At 44.4% G+C, this 15,474-nt stretch overlaps 1 pseudogene; it reads left to right on the forward strand.

Annotated features, from left to right (window-relative positions):
- The first annotated feature begins 12,270 nt into the window (after positions 1 to 12,270).
- LOC130294773 (U2 spliceosomal RNA) lies at positions 12,271 to 12,380 on the forward strand (annotated as a pseudogene).
- The last annotated feature ends 3,094 nt before the right edge of the window (positions 12,381 to 15,474 follow it).

Here is a 15,474-nt window from a genome sequence, read left to right on the forward strand (position 1 = left end):
CTTTACTGAGCAGGGTGCAGATGGTATTACACACAGACAGATATATGGATGTCCATTATTAGCTATAACCATAATAAAGAACAGGTTCCGTTGTGGGTGTGTTTTATTCAAGAAAAAGGTTAAATAACCTTCATGTATTAAAATGCAGAACTTTCAAAGTTTTTACTAAGATGTCCATTGGTATGTTTGGTCAGATCCACCAGAGTGCTAAATGCCTCTATATACATGCAGAATAGATCCGTACTATATAGAGGTCTGTCTTTAAAAAAAAAAAAATAAAAATCACCAGCAGATGGCGCTTCATCCCATTCCTCATGTTATAATATACTGTTATCTAACTATAGGGATCACTGCAGTAGCAAATAAGGGCATGTGTCCAAATTAAAAAGCCACACTTCTTCCTCGCGCCGGTACCAGTCAATATATTTTGCCCGATTAAGGTGTTTTGTGGCCCTGTACTACTTTTTTGGGAAGAAAAAAAAAGTGATTCTACCAGAAGACTACTCAAAAATACAGAGTGCCTGATCGTGAACAAATAGATAGGACTACATAAATCTACATAACAACAATAATAATAAAAATAACAATGATGATGATGTAACAAATAGATAGGACTACATAAATCTACATAACAACAATAATAATAAAAATAACAATGATGATGATGTAACAAATAGATAGGACTACATAATTCTACATAATAATAATCAAAACAATAATAATAATAGTGATAATAATAATAATAATAATATTAATAATAATATAGCGCTGTAAAATGGCTAAATAATACCATAAAGCCTTGTCGTACTCCAGCTATAAATACATTATTATAGGGGTATCGGCAAATTGCAGACCTGTAATATTGAGAGGGGCCCATGTGACTTTCAATATATAATATACTATAAATTACAAGCAGCGTCACTTTGTGTTCTCTCTCTTGCAAAGCAGGACCCCCCGCGATCTCAGCTCAGCCAGACATCCGGTGCACGGAGTGAACTTCGCTCCATGCCGGATGACTGGCGATGCGGGGTGGAGGCTCGTGACGTCACAGCCGTGCATCCTCAATGTAAGTCTATGGGAGGATTAGGGATAAGATGTGGAGGGGTAGAGAACCCCTTTAATGAAGCGAATGAGGCAAAGCTGTTGACCATGGAGATGACTCTCAGGAGTTCGATATGAGCCCTAAATCACCTTGTCACACCATGAACGGTTAATGTAATAAAACCATGATGGATATTAAAAGCCTTTAAAGGAGTACTCCACCCCTAGACATCTTATCCCCTATCCACACCTGCCCCCTCCATTCATGTCTATGGGAGGGAGCACGACGGCTAGTACATAGCTTTCACGCTTCCTCCCATAGACATGAATGGAGGGGGTGGGACAGCTATGGTCGCCTGTCATCCATGCTCCATGCGCCGAATGACTGGGATGCAGCACCGGAGATCGTGGGAGATCTGACATCTTATCCCTTATACTTCGGATGGGGGATAGGAGGTTTAGGGATGGAGTATCCCTTTAAGTACCAGTACACTTAAAGGGGTACTTTTTAAATCAACTGGTGCCATAAATTTAAACAGATTTATAAATTACTTCTATTCAAAAATCTTAACCCTTCCAGTACTTATCAGCTGCTGTATACTACAGAGGAAGTTATTTTCTTTTTGAATTTCCTTTATGTCTGACCACAGTGCTCTCTGCTGACACCTCTTTCAATGTCAGGAACTGTCCAGAGTACAAGCAAATCCCCGTAGCAAACCTATGCTGCTCTGGACAGTTCCTGATATGGACAGAGGTGTCAGCAGAGAGCACTGTGGTCATAGAGAAAGGGAATTCAAAAATAAAAGAACTTCCTGTGAATCATACAGCAGCTGATAAGTACTGGAAGGATTTAGATTTTTTATATAGAAGTAATTAACAAATCTGTTTAACTTTCTGGCACCAGCTGATTAAAAAAAAAAAAAAAATCAGGGAAATCCAGGGAAGTACCCCTTTAAAGACTAACCATAGCTTCTCATTAGCAGGTATCACCCAGGTAGGTAGTGTCATATATATATATATATATATATATATATATATATATATATATACTCCTACAATTGTCACCACAACCAATAAATACAAAAATGTATATACATTTTATTAAATAATATACCAAAAACAACAATAACAATACAAAAAGGCAGAAAACCCCATAAAAAAGGCAGAAAACCCCATGTCCTATAAATGAAGCAATTGTCTACATTAAACATCCATGACCAATGCCTCACAGTCACAGTCCTCCATGACTCATCGGATTTCTGACAATTAATGACTAATTTGATATATAAAACTGATCCATAAATATATAAAACATTTCCATAAATCCTCCGAGGACTTCCAAGAACTGCAGGGGATCATTTCCACCACAGATACAAGGAAGAGAATTCTACAACAATGTTCAGTCCTAATGTATAACTCCATACATCATTGGACAATGTCATATATACATATATATATATCTATACATCTATATATACAGTGACCCCCCAACCTACGATGGCCCCGACATACGACCATTTCCCCATACGATGGCCATCGCATAAACGGCTATCCGGCAGTGCAGACTGCTTCAGCTGCCACCGGATAGCTGTTTACGGTGCCCCGTGTGGTCCGCTGACGATCACTTACCTGTCCTCGGGGCTCCGGCGTGTCCTCTTCGGGATCCCCTGCATCGTTGGCGCTTTCCATCGTTGTCATCACGTTGCTGCGCACGCCGTCCCGTCATCCAATAGGAGCGGCGTGCGTAGCGACGTGATGGCGGCGATGGAGAGCGAGGATGCCAGGGAAGCAGAGGCCTTGCCGGAGCATCGGGGACGCGGCGACAGCGATGGGAGGCGACATCCAGGGCAGCGGTGACGAGCGGTGACGGTCCGGAGCGGCGGGGACACGTGAGTACAACCTTTAAAACCAGTGGTCTTCAACCTGCGGTGAAATTTTGTATTTCTCAATATTGGTCCAGGAATATAGAACTAGTTGACTCCAGACAAAATACAAGCCCTAAGCACCTATTGAGCAAGTATTTCCACTTTCTTGAAGACAGGATGTATTCAAAGATCTGGATAAACAGGTCTGATCATTTACCTCTGCTGGCAGAACAATCCAGAATTACTATTGTATTAGGCATCGGATCCTGCACTGAACATAGTGGTAGAACTATAAGGGTTACTAAAGAAGCAATTCCATCCAGAGGCGTAACTTATATGCAAAATCTGCAACAGGGCCCCAGGGTTGCCACCTTTCATGCCCAAAAAATGCCGGCCATGCTAATTTGCATAATTAATTATATATGCGTGACATCACAGGATACCCAAATGCGGGGGAAAGTTTGTCCTATTCGGACCCCTATAACTTTTTTATTTCTCCTTATATTGGCCTGTATGAGGGTCATTTTTTGTACCCCAATCTGCAGTTTTTAACAGTACCATTTTTGTTTTGATGTGACTTTATGATCACTTTTTTAAATTAAATTCGGGATTTGCAGTTAGATACTAACTACAACTCCCAGCATGTCATGATACAGCCTGTGGTTCAGCAGCCGCCCCAAACGAAAACTACAACTCCCAGCATGTTGGACTATATAGTAGTATAAAGTATAGGTCAGTGTTTCCCAACCAGGGGTGCCTCCAGCTGTTGCAAAACTACAACTTCCAGCATGTTGGACCATAAAATAGTATATAGTATAGTTCAGTGTTTCCCAACCAGGGGTGCCTCCAGCTGTTGTAAAACTACAACTCCCAGCATGATGGACTATATAGTAGTATATAGCATAGGTCAGTGTTTTCCAACCAGGGGTGCCTCCAGCTGTTGCAAAACTTCAACTCCCAGCATGTTGGACTTCTCGGCTCGGCAGTTGATGACCAAATTGTTATTATGGGACACTGAAAACTCCCTCTCTTCTAGATGAATCTATTGTGGTGTCCCAGTACCGCATTTCACACGGTACTAAGTCCCTAGGACTTAGTAGTCTTTATTGGTCAGTTTGCCCCTAGTCGCCTCCATTATAGTATATAGATTACTAATTTATCTATAAAATAATGTATATAGTGTTATTTCTGCATGTAAATGGTTAATTGCTTGTTTCTATGGCATTGCATGGCCTTCGGGTCATGTGATGCGTTCCAAGCCTCACTCTGGATGCGTTCCAGGCCTCGTTCTGGTGTCTGTAGCCTTGTTCTGGTTCTACAGTGTACATAGAGCCTGTGACGTAAGCAATCCCATCTCACCATGTAAAGTGAGTGGCAGACGTTCGGACCAATCAAAATCGCCATGCCCCTGCCCATATAAGGGAGCGGCGGCCATCTTATCGCTCTCTTGATCCTGTGCAAGCAAACTAGCAACACCTCTCTTGCTCCTGGCTTTCATCAGAGAAGGACCTGTATTGCAGTAATCGCAGTGAGTTAGGCCTGAGCCTTGCGGCAACGGCGGAACGATATAAATTATAGAGTGTGTCATCCCCTAAACACTCTGCAGCATCACCGGACTCAATATTTCCCCTAAATCCGGACGGATCTGCACATCATTCCCTAAATTCAGAGACTATAGGTCTAATGCAAGGTCCGCAACTTCTACCAATCGCTAAGCAACCAAAGAACTGTATTAAGAGACTGTTATTACATATTTGATATTGCAAGCACTGCAGTAAAGTTATTGAAGTTCAAGTTAAATCTGCTTGTGGACCTTCAGTCATTTCATTGCACCTATCGCTTCTGGGAAGGGCGGCGATAGGCCGGAACATAGATTCAGCATACCAGCCCACACCCTGGCGTCACGAGTGACTGGGTTAATATTAACCCCTCATATACCAACATCCTACCATCCCTACCATACACCCCCCAAGGGCTACCACAAAGCCTTTTTGGCGTCACGAACAGGATTCGGGTTTGTGCCTACCATTGCCACTAGTGAAAGTGTACTCCCCCCTAAGAAAAGAACTTTATTCATGTGTTGCTGTGTACAGGAGCGGTGCTTGTGGTGCATCATACAAGAGGGCCAAGAGAAAAGTAAGGGGGGAGGCGAAGATCTGTCTACAGTTAAAATGTGTAAACTGCGCAACTAATTTATGCTGTGATCCTCTTGTCCAGTCAGCAAGGGCGGACCTCAACTGTTACCAGAAAAGCGCGCGAAGAAAGCCTGCACTGCGCCACGCCACGCCCCTGGGCATGGCCACCAAGTTGCTGTGTCGCAGCCAAAAGGGAACTCAGAGATGCAGGAGTCGTTTCTGGAGGGACCGGAAGTCGGGGCTGCACCGATAGTGTCCTTCCTGCCCAGCGCCATTTTAGAGAAGCCCACTATAAGAGACGCCACACAGAGCAACCTCTCCAGTTTGCAGAAAGAGCTGGAGTATACAGACATGGCGGAGAGCAGCGTTCCACGTGGTCAAGTTGGCAAAATGACGCCGGAAACATGGAAAGTTGTGGCAGTCGCATCCCAACTTTTCAAGAGCTTGCTGACAGTCTGCAGCGGTTGTCATTAGATGAAGAGGGGGCCTGCAATCTTCCCCCACTGCCTGATGATGACGACGATTGGCCAGAGACACCTCCAGCGAACAGTGCAGGGACACCTGGAGGTGCGTCTCCGGTGAGCCTATTCTTCCTCCTCCAGCCCTGAGGTCATTCCTCAATCAAGTTTGCCAAGTGCACGACCGTGCTCACCGGAATTACTGCAATGGGTGTTCGGAGATGAGCCGGAGCTGATCAAGTACATGCACAGAGTACTTCAACCAATACCTGGTAAGCCACCCCCACCAATCCCAACAGCAGAAAGGGAAAGGGCCCGTCAAGAAGCCGAGCTGGCTCAATTGATGGAAAAGTTAAAGGCCCGACACAAAGAACTTTATGCCCCAAAACACGTACACTTGCCCCCTGAAGAGGAAGCACGGTGGCAAGAAAACACCAAAGAAATGGAGGCATTGTATATTCGCAAATGGGATCACCCCTGAGAAGGGGAGGAGCCATTACAAAGGAGAAGAGCAACTGTGGCCAAGTTTGACAAGGTCAGAGGTTATGGGACACTCCTTGACTGCCATACTGGGCAGACCATCCTCGTAAACCGGCGAGCAGTGCAAAGGCCATATCTCCATAAAAAGTTCAATACCTTGGAGGTGGGTGAAATTGTGGAGTACACCCCCGTCCAGAGCCTTCGTGGAGAATGGGCTGCAGCGGTCACAAGACCAACAGCCCCAACACAGCTTCCCTTTAAATATTTCCCGTCAACGGATTGGGAGTCTGATCCCTTCAACTTGAGGCCGACAAGGTCTGCTCCTAAAGCCTCCACCAGTGTACCCCAGGAGAAGGAGTTTCAAGAGTCAAGTTCATCATCTTCTGTGTACAGTAAAGAGACAAGTGCATCATCTTCTGTGTACGACAAAGAGTCAAGTTCATCACCTGCTATGTACAGCAAAGAACCAAGTTCTTCATCTTCTTCATACCGTCGAGAGTCAAGTTCTACACAGGGTGAAGAAAACAGGCCAAAATTGCGGCCACCCAAGTCGGTACCTAGACCCTCTCAGAGCAGTAAGAGTTTGTCTAACCCTGGGGTACCCACAGATGTACCAAGGCCCTCTCGGAGCAGGGAGAGTTTGCCAATTCCTCAGGTACCAACGAAAGGGTCATGGGTTGCTCCTAATTTGGAGATGGTGCTCAAGCCCTATTGTCCCACTGTGATCCTGGCTAGTAAGCCTATAACCCCTTCTCAAGCTGCCTTCCACAACTCCATTCTCACCAATGTGGTGTGGCAAAGCTATGCCAAGTCTGATCCTGCCCCTGATGTCGGCAGATATAGGGGAACCAAGAGAGGCACTACAAGAGTGAAGAAGAACATCTTCTAAAGAGACTCTAAAGTAATGTCTTATTGTTTTTTCTCTGTCTAACCATTTTGTCTTACAGGAACCAAGTTCAAGAAAAGTGCCTAGCAGGACTATGCTAAGTTTGTTTCAGTTTAAAGTTCAGCAACGTAACCACTAAGCTTGTGCCTGACTATTAAGTCAAGAGACTCCTAGCCTGTAGGAGATTCACCAAGGACTGTACCCGGCTGAGTTGTGGTTAAGGCCGTGTTCACTTTCTATTGAACTCCTAGTGTAGGTGGACTGCTGATCCTTACACGCCATTTTGTATATTTTTTCCTCATTTGGACTCCTAGTGTAGGTGAACTGTTGATCCTTACACACCTGCTTCATGTATATACCACCATCCTCATAAGAACTCTTATGAAAAATGTCACATTTATCGGGTGAATGCACCTGAAATATGTTGGAGTGTTAATAAATATATAGTAAATATGTATATGGTTTTGTACACAGAAAGATGTCCTTGTGTCTGTGTGCATAAATAGTCAGTAAGGTCTGTACATAGAAAAATATAGTCAAATGTCTATGTACATAAAAATAGCTTAGAGTTGCGCATGGAACATATCGACGTACTGCACTTGCACACTCAATACTACAATTGAGTCCAATTCTGGTACACACAAATGTATCGTAAATCAAAAGGTGTTTAGTAGTAACCCAATTGGGGACACCTCGGCTCCTCCGAGGGTAGTATTATTGCTGTCGCCCATCGCTAGCACCTGTCTCAACCAAAAATGATAGGGAGGATTCCCTTTCAAATAGTACTTGCACATAGTCCCCTACATTACTCACTTAATGTACTACTTCAACATTTCTCTAGCACATACACAAAAACAAATAAATATCTCACTTAAGTAACACTTAAGGAATTGTAGCATATCGATACCCAATTCCTGCCACTGTTAGGTACACTTCTTCTGTTCTTTATTCATTGCGTGTGTGAGATGCTCTGCCTGGCCAGTAGATGCTCTTGCTAGTACAAAAGTAAACACGTAATTTTCAGAATAACCTATTAGGTTGTTTAGAAAGTGCTCTAGGGGTAAGTAGCGTGTAGTCGATAGACCCTAGCAGTAACCATAACTGTGACCTAGCTTAGGGCTAGCCAGTATACCTTTCGTGTACTAACTAACAGGTAACTTATTGTTGGCATAAAATGTGTGAGATAACAAAATGTATAGTCAGCTTGAAGCTAACAGTATAGAGAGCTGAACTAATGTCTAGTAAGTGCCACGATTCGGCAGGCTGGAGGTGGATCCTCTGTGCCAGAGAGGGATTGGCGTGGACCGTGTCAGTGGACCGGTACTAAGTTGCTACTGGTATTCACCAGAGCCCGCCGCAAAGCGGGATGGTCTTGCAGCGGCGGTAGCAACCAGGTCGTATCCACTGGCAACGGCTCAACCTCTCTGACTGCTGATAAGCGAGGTACAAGGGAGTAGATAAGAGCAAGGTCAGACGTAGCAGAAGGTCGGGACAGGCGGCAAGGTTCGTAGTCAATGGTGGAATAGCAGGAGGTCTGGAACACAGTATGGGTAACACAGTAAAGCTTTCTCAAGGCACAAGGCAACAAGATCCGGCAAGGAAGTGCAGGGGAAGTGAGGTATAAGTAAGGCAAGGAACAGGTGCAAGCTAATCAGGGTGATTGGACCAGGCACCATCATTGGTGCACTGGCCCTTTAAATCTCAGAGCGCTGGCGCGCGCGCGCCCTAGAGAGCGGAGCGCACGCCAGAGCATGACAGCCGGAGACCGGGACAGGTAAGTGACCTGGGAGGCGATTCGCGAGCGGGCGCGTCCCGCTATGCGAATCGCATCTCCGCCGGCAATGTCAGTGCAGTGCTCCCGGTCAGCGGGTCTGACCGGGGCGCTGCAAGGAGAGAAACGCCGCGAGCGCTTCGGGGAGGAGCAGGGACCCGGAGCGCTCGGCGTAACAGTAAGCTTAACACAATGTATAATACGTTTTATAAAATTATATAGGAAGCTAGAAACTAAAGTATAGATAGCTCCTTTAAATGTCTAGATAGCATTCAAATGTCTAGATATCATTCAAATGTTTAAGTAGGATGTCTAGCTTAAATATAAATCATCCTGTTCCATAGCATCCTGTTCTAATTCTCGTCCTAGTCCCTCTGTCTCAGGGGACAGACGTCGAGGCCGACTTATGTTTAGTAAGGGGGTTTGTGGTATTGAGAATTTATTTCTGTGAGTTTGAGATTTTATCAAGGTATTTATACAGTTTTTTGTGTAAATTTGTCGCAAAAATGTTGCATGTGCGACTTTTTGTGGTACGCCGACCTGCATGATTTCTCACTGAACAGATGTTTTACACGGGATCTGCTTTTTGGTCAGTGGTCAGTGATTTACGACATGCAAAATTTCTAAAATGAAGTTGCAGATTTGTCGCACAGCCTTCAATTACACGAAATACCTACACCAGAACAGACCTGGCTTACAGAACTGGCTTTCAAAAAGTCGTATAAAAGTGGCAGAGAAGGGGGCATACAAATTGGTGTTCTGGAGTGAAATTTCACAAAAATATGTACTAGCCCCATATTTATCACAGGCCCTGCACCATTTAATACATTCGGTGCATGTACACTCCAACTACACCATCAATACCTGTGTATAACATCAGTGCACCTACACTGACTCTTTTATTCTATTTATCTGTACGTAGGCTTCAATGTGTATACTTAAATAGTCAATGTTACCTGGCCCGAGGCTAGGATAGAACATTCTATGTGAGAGGGTAGGTAGCTGCAGAGATGTTTGCTCAGACTGCGTTGTACCGGATAGTATTGGATACAGCTTAGTGAATTATTGCTGTTTGTTACACAATCTTCCCCACATATTTTTTCCATTCTCTTTTTTGTTTTGTTGTTTTAGACAGTTGAATTGTCTTTGTGTAAAATGTTAGTTTTGACAGTAAGGAAAGTGATGCGGAACAAGAAACCGACCTGTAAAGTTCTCCTGCCGATAAAAGCATCAATGGCAAATGCGTTCGCACAGGATGTGCCCGGGACAACCCTTATCACCTCGAGCGCAACACCGAAAAAGCCCCCTCCCCGGCCGCACAGTATTAAGCTATAAGCGTGTCCATATGGCGCACTTATGGCTAAATACAGCAGCGCTCCAAAAAGTGAAAATGTCAGAGGTGCCAACATTTACGGCTATGACTGTGTATATATATATATATATATATATATATATATATATATATATATTGATCATCAAAGCCTTACTCTCGAACCCGAGCCTACTCAATTACTCACCTGAACTATACCTGCCTGCTACAACTACCGACACCCACACCCCTACCCACATACCTCCGGCTAGTGGTGTGCCCGTGCTGCCGTCGAGGGTACGCCTAAAGAGGGCATACCCATAACAGAAACAGAATAAGAACTGGAATGATAAAAAAAAGCGGAGATGAAACCTGACCACATGCCCTGACACCCTCTCCCGGCCTAATATGTGCAGGAGGGCTCCAGGCTCCTACCATAAACCCAGGTTTCACCTGCCTTATACGTATGGCAAAAGCCTTACTCCCAAACCAGAGCCTAATCAACTACCCGCCTGAACTATACCCCCCTGCTACAACAACTGACACCCACATCTGTACCCACCTAACTGCGGCTAGTGGTGTGCCCGAACCCCTGTCAGGGGTGCACCTAAAGAGGGCAAAAACCAACATACATAAAAAAGTTTACTGATCAAAACACAAGTGATTTTACAGCTGGCAACATCTCATTGTGTGGATTATGAACTTAAGTAGCAAAACACGTTGACCTCCACTTACCCAACCTCTTAATAATATGCTCTGGGACATGACCAGGGCCAATATAGTGTTGACAGCTTTGAAACCCAGAACCTCCAGTGGCCAACCAGTGGGTATCCAAAATAGCTGCGAAAGCTGACGGTGAGGCGTCAGTGAATACCCCCGGAGAGGAGCTATATGCCACAGGAATGAAAAAAAAAAAACATTCCAAGATTGTAAGAACCTGTTCCACATCATTAAGTCAGCTAAAGCCTCACTGTCTAATCGAACCATACTGTGCTGTTCTGGGGCCGAGAGAAGCAAAGCTAGCAGTCAGGGCACGAATGTCCTACCTTGGGGAATGATGCGGGTAGCGAAATTGAGCATACCTAACAATCTTTGAAATTCAAGCTTGTAGTGGAAAACTTATTGATAACCTATCTGGTGAGTGACAATTTTTCAATTGGTATCCTAGCTTCCATAACAACGGAGTCCAAGATGAAAGCTAGGAACGTGATTGTCCTAGTTGGCCCCGCAACCTTCTTCTCTGATACTGGAACCCACAGAATCCCAAACAATTCTCTTGAGGCAGACAAACCCCAAGGCTCAATAACAAGAGGTTCAATAAGAAAGAAATCGTCCAGATAATGGATGACATAAGATCCAGTGCAAAGCCAAAGAGCCACGGACTGCTCTTAGACCCAAACGTCAACTTGTTCGTGAAATAGTATAGGTCTTGCCATCTCACCCTCTACCATTTCTATAGCTCAGGAAGAACCGGTAGCAATCTGAAAGCATCTGTGATCATTTGTGTAATGAATGTGTGCAGAGCCATAAGACGGTGACAAGAAACTGTATTGCATTGCATACACATACACACATGCTTAACTATACATACCCCTGCCTGAACACTTTTTATATATCTAGCTACCACAAAAACAATACAAGCCCAATACAGCCCAAATGAAAATACCAGCACAAAACACCCCATGCTTGTTAGCCGCTGAACAATCTCCGACCGTCACAATGAGGATGGGATATGAGGGCAAGTACTTCTTCCTCTATTGCTTTTCCTCCCCTACAACAATTGTAGGAAAAACCAGGCAATGCCGGGTACTCAGCTAGTATATATATATATATATATATATATATATATATATATATATATACACACACACACATTTGGTTTTCTTCTAAAGCATGGGCCACTTGAGAAAGACTTATGGTGAGACTATGGGGTTAGTGTTGAGCGGCATAGGCCATATTCGAATTTGCGAATATTCGCGAATATATGGACGAATATTCGTCATATATTCGCGAATATTCGCATATTCATAATATTCTCATTTTATTTTCGCATATGCGAAAAATTTCGTACATGCGAAAATTACCGTACGCGAAAATTACCATATACAAAAATTAACATAATAAAAAAATTGCATATGCGAAAATTAGCATATGCAAATGTTCGCATGTGCAAAAATTTGCACACCAGTCTCACACAGTAGTATTAGAGCCTTCTTTACACCACACAAGCTGGAAGCAGAGAGGGATGATCACTGTGATGTGTACTGTGAAAAAAAAAAAATGAATATTCGTAATTACGAATATATAGTGTTATATTCGCGAATATTCGCTTCTCGGCCTTTTGGCTAAGATCAAGTGTAGTATCTGTTCTTATCAGTTTTTCATGCCGGTGTACGGTGACGCCGGTATGGGGCTGGTGGGGATGGGTGCTGCATGGAGGATGCAGGTGTACCAGGGCTTTCCGGGGCTGGTTCTGAGGAATCAGCTCGACGGCTGCCCCGATGTGATCTGTTCCCTCCGGGTCTCGCCATGAGGCTGAGAGGGTCTAGAGCCGAGGTACTTTTGTGCCTCGGGGAGTGGTGACCCCGAGGTGCCGAAACTCACTGGGAGTATTGGCTCACTGAGTTGAAGCATGGGCACCATAATCTCTTCACCTTGTGGCACTCACCTCTTGATTCCCGGCCTTCTGGCTAGGATCAGAGAAATTTTTATAGATCCGGCCGGATGTCCGGGCAGTATATCTGCACACATTCACTTATTTATTTATTTTTTGTCTCACTGTGTCACTTTTTGCGTGTTGTGTGTTCACAGGATTTGTCAGGATGCGGTAGCCCTTCTGGGTGTCCCTCCTAGTGGTCTAGGGGAGGTGTGTGTGGCCATTAGGTTCCGCACCTCCCTGCAAACAACCCGGGTACTCCTGCTTTGGCAGGGTACCTACCGTTATCGACTCTGCGGGCAGATACCTTGGCTAACGCCAAGGGGGATGCCGGGAGCATTTGTGGTCCCCTAGTAGCTTCGGCGAAAAGGGACATCGAACCTGGAACCTCGCAGGTACCTTTTGGTCCGGAGGCGAAGGGTAAGGTTTGTTGGGGGGCCTCTCTCCTATCGGAGAAGGGCTTGCGATAGACCGCATCCTTTGTGCACGTTTTTTTTAGTGTAACACGTTTGCACTTTTTCTTGCACTTTGGGTGAATCAAGAGCACGTTACTCGGCTTTAGATTAAAAAAAAATAAAAAAAAATATTCGCGAATATTTGCGAATTCGCGAATGTGCGAAATTGGCGAATAAAATGCGTATTGCGAATATTCGCGAGCAACACTATATGGGGTTGGGTCATAAGTGCCGTATTTTTGCTGCATATTTTGCTGCGTATTTATGTAGCTATTTTCTATACTGATGAATAAATTAAATAAAAGGCTGAATTTTGTTGAGTGTTGTCCACTTACTTTTTGGAGCGCTGCTGTATTTAACTATAAGTGCGCCATATGGACACGCTTATAGCTTAATACAGTACGTCCGGGGGGGGGGAGCTCTTTCGGTGTTGCGCTCGAGGTGATTAGGGTCTTCCCGGGCTCATCCTGTGTGAACGCATTTGCCATTGATGCTTTTATCGGCAGGAGAACTGCCTTATTCTGCTTACAGGTCGGTTTCTTGTTCGGCATCAGTTTCCTTGCTGTCAAAACTAACATTTTACACAAAGACAATGCAACTGTCTAAAACAACAAAACAAAAAAGAGAATGGAAACATATGTGGGGAAGATTGTGTAACAAACAGCAATAATTCACTAAGTTGTATCCAATACTATCCGGTACAACGCAGTCTGAGCAAACATCTCTGCAGCTACCTACCCTCTCACATAGAATGTTCACTCCATCTATCCTAGCCTCGGGCCAGGTAACATTGACTATTAAAGTATACACAGTGAAGTCTACATACAGATAAATAGAATTAAAGAGTCAGTGTAGGTGAACTGATGTTATACACAGGTTTTGATGGTGTACCCCCGTATTTTTCGCTGTATAAGACGTACTTTTTCTTCCCAAAAATTGGGGGGAAAAAGTCGGTGCGTCTTATACGGCGAATACACCCCTATCGCGGCGGTCCCTGCGGCCATCAACGGCCGGGACCCGCGGCTAATACAGGACATCACCGATCGCGGTGATGTCCTGTATTAACCCTTCAGACGCGGCGATCAAAGCCGACCTCCACGTCTGAAGGGAAAGTGACACTAACCCGGCTGTTCAGTCGGCTGTTCGGGACTGCCGCGATTTCACCGCCGCGGTCCCGAACAGCCCGACTGAATAGCCGGGTTAGTGCTTACAGGACACCGGGAGGGACCTTACCTGCCTCCTCGGTGTCTTCTCCGTTCAGGGATCCCCTGTATGGCCGGCGCTTTCCTTCCTCGTCATCACGTCGTCGCGTACGTGCGTCGGTGTGCGTAACGACGTGATGGCGGCGACGGAGAGCGAGGATACCCGGCCGGCAGCAGAGACGTTCCGGAGCGACGGGGACACGGCGACAGCGATGGAGCGACATCCAGGGCAGCGGTGACGGGTCCGGAGCGGCGGGGACACGTGAGTATTACCTCCTATGCAGTGGTCTTCAATCTGCGGACCTCCAGATGTTGCAAAACTACAACTTCCAGCATGCCCGGACAGCCAACGGCTGTCCGGGCATGCTGGGAGTTATAGTTTTGCAACATCTGGAGGTCCGCAGGTTGAAGACCACTATTGGGTTCAAAATCTTTAATTTTTTCGATTTTGCACCTAAAAATAGGGTGCGTCTTATACACCGATGCGTCCTATAGGGCGAAAAATATGGTAGTTTGAGTGTACATGCACCAAATGTATTAAATTGCAGGGCCTGTGATAAATATGGGGCTAGTACACATTTTTGTGAAATTTCACTCCAGAACACTACTTTGTATGCCCCCTTCGCTGCCACTTTTATACGACTTTTTGAAAGCCAGTTCTGTAAGCCAGGTCTGTTCTGGTGTAGGTATTTTGTGTAAAATTGAAGGCTGTGCGACAAATCTGCAACTTCATTTTAGAAATTTTGCATGTCGTAAATCACTGACCACTGACCAAAAAGCAGATCCCGTGTAAAACATCTGTTCAGTGAGAAATCATGCAGGTCGGCGTACCACAAAAAGTCGCACATGCAACATTTTTGCGACAAATTTACACAAAAAACTGTATAAATACCTTGATAAATTCTCCCCTATGACTTTTATGGACTAAAAATACTACCAATACAGCTTAATTGGAACATCAAAATGGATCCAATACAAGGAAGTGTGAAAGAAGGCCCTTACAATTTCTTCTACTGACACAATCATATATATATATATATATATATATATATATATATATATATATATATACATATATATAATCATAACCATTATCAATGTTTTAGTGCAGAGTCACATACTATTAAATTATATATAAAGTGAAAACCAGGATCCAATGTAAAAGTAAATGTGAGTATATATATATATATATATATATATATATATATATATATAT

Source organism: Hyla sarda, chromosome 10 (assembly GCF_029499605.1).
Source record: "Hyla sarda isolate aHylSar1 chromosome 10, aHylSar1.hap1, whole genome shotgun sequence".
NCBI classification, from domain to species: domain Eukaryota; kingdom Metazoa; phylum Chordata; class Amphibia; order Anura; family Hylidae; genus Hyla; species Hyla sarda.